The sequence below is a fragment of the Elephantulus edwardii genome, unplaced genomic scaffold (assembly GCF_000299155.1).
Source record: "Elephantulus edwardii isolate Elephantulus edwardi_28Jun2011 unplaced genomic scaffold, EleEdw1.0 scaffold00039, whole genome shotgun sequence".
In the NCBI taxonomy this organism is placed as follows: Eukaryota; Metazoa; Chordata; class Mammalia; order Macroscelidea; family Macroscelididae; genus Elephantulus; species Elephantulus edwardii.
This window is the reverse complement of record NW_006399789.1, coordinates 7,711,190-7,713,844: the sequence shown is the minus strand read 5'-3', so window position 1 is coordinate 7,713,844 and position 2,655 is coordinate 7,711,190.

Genomic DNA, 2,655 nt, shown 5'->3' with positions numbered 1-2,655 from the left:
CATATTGTAAGGAGGGGACCAGTCCTTGGAAAGGGACATCATTCTTTGGAGGGTGGATGGAGGGACAGCACAGAAGGGGAAGGCCCTCTATGAGGTAGATTGATTCAGTGACTGGGGTAATCAGGATGGGTATATTGGAGACAGTGCAATTGGCACAGGACAGAGCAGAGTTTAGGGCTGTCATACACAGGGTTGCTATGAGTCACAGGCGACTCAACGGCACATAACAACAACAACAAGACATTGTTTTTCATTAAAGACACTTCCCATTTCCTTCACCCCACACACCCATAGATAGAATTGTGAAACACTAGGATTAACACGCCATTTCCCCACCCATCCTCACCTCTTTGTACCCACCCTACCCTTCCTTGGATCCTTATACTCATTCTAAAATAACAGTTTTATACAGTATTTGTCCTTGCGGGACTGAGTTAGTTCACTCAGCATCATACTTTCCAGTCCCTCCCAAATTGGGTAATAATTTACAAAATCATTGCCCCTGCATGCTGTGTAGTAATGAACCACAACTTCTCAGTCTATTCATTTTTGGTTGGACATCTAGGCTGTTTCCATGTTTTTGCGATGGTTAGTAACAGTGCTATGAAAATTGGTGTCCAAGTCTCTGTTTGAGCCTCAGTTCTCATTTTCTTTGGGTGTATTACGAGCAATGGAATAGCTGGATCATAAGGAATTTCTATGTTCAGGTTTTTGAGGAAAAACTATACTGCCTTCCAGAGTGGTTGTACCATTTTACAATCCCGCCAACAGTGTATAAGAGTTCCTATCTCGCCACATCCTTTCCAACATTTATCACTTGCTGTCCTGTTAAACTTTGCCACTGCTATTGGAGTGAGATGGTATCTCACTGTGGTTTTGATTTGCGTCTCTCTTATTGCAAGTGATTTGGAGCATTTCTTCGTGTGTCTTTTGGCCATCTGAATATCCTTCTCTGAAAATTCTTTCCATGTCTTTTGTTCATTTTGTAATTGTGTTATCAGTCTTTTTCTTGTGGAATCCCTGTAGAATTCTGTAAACTTTTGATATAAGGCCCTTGTCTGGAATGGTATTGCGAAATGTTTTTTCCCAGTCAGTAGGTTTTCTTTTCAGTCTGCTGGGAAAAAAGTTTTGATGCACACAGGGATTTAATCTTTAGAAGGGCCCATTCATCAATTTTATCCTCTTCAGATTATATCTTTCTGGCTATATTTGGCAGTCTCTTTATACTGTGGACTAGGCCTTCTAAGCTTGATCCCAGTTTCTCTCTTATGAATTTTATGGTTTTGGACTATCAGGAGTATTTCTTTTTTTAAATTTTTTTTTTTGTGTGTGTGTGTGTGTGAGTGTACCGTCAAATCAGATCTGACTGGTACAGGAGGAGATTGTCCCTCCTTTTCCCAGCAGAGCATCTGGTGGATTCGAACCGTGAGTCTCTGGGATTGTAGTTGCAGCGTCTTGCCACTAGGCCACCAGAGCTCCCCTAGGAGTATTTCTCGACACTGAGATGCAATTTTTATTGAAGATTGTAGTTTTTAACCTTCTGTCAAAAAGTGCTTTGAATTCTTCTCACTTTCTGCAAGCAAGGTTGGTCACCACCACCACCCCCATAATGAAGGCTATTGATGAATCTTCCTCCAATCTTGTTGCGACAGTGCCTACCAACAACAACAGCAGCAGCAGTCTTCCCTTGCTCTGTTTGCAAAATAGCCTCTTGCTCTAGATATCAATTTTACACAGAAACAATTAAGTGTTATGGGATTTCCAGTCTTCTCAAAGTTAGTCATAGTTTGTTATGATTCACATAGTCAAATGTGTTTGCATAGTTCATAAAGCACAAATAGACATTCTTCTGGAATTCCTTGTTTTCAGCAAGGATCCATCTGACATCAGCAATGATATCTCTGATGTCACAATCTCTTCTAAATCTCACTTGAACTTCTGGCAGTTCCTGTCTATGTACTGTTCTAGCTGTTTTTAAATGATCTTCAGGAGTCTTCTGATTACATGAGATAGTAATGATATTGTGCAACAATTTCCACATTCTATTGGATCACCTTTCTTGAAAATGGGAACAAATATGTATTTCTTTCAATCTGTTGGCCAGACAGCTGTCCTCAAAATTTCCTGGCATAGACTGATGGGCTCTATCAAAGGCTGCACCTGTTAGTTAAAATGTCAGTTGGTATCCTATCGAATCCTGGGACCTTTTTTTCCCCCAATGTCTTCAGTGCAGCTTCAGCTTCTTCCTTCATTACCATTTCTCATCATCAAGAAAACAAAAATCCTTTCCATTGGGCTGATAGGGAATCACAATGGGTGGAGAAAGTACTGAGACTATTAACAATTTCATCTTACTTGGATGGACTATCAACACCCTTGGTACCAGCTGTCAGGCAATCAGGAGATGTATTGCACTGGGAGAGTCTGTAGTCAGGAACTTTTCCAGCTTAATAAGAAGCAATGATGTCGGTTTGAGGACTAAGATACACCTGATTCAGGCTGTGATCTTTTCAGTCATTTGTTATGCATCTGAGAGCTGGACAATAAATAAATATGACAGAAGAATTGATGTCTTTGAACTGTGGTGTGGGAGAAGAATGCTGAAGATCCCATGGATTGCCAAAAGAACAAATAGGCACATCTTGGAAAATGTGC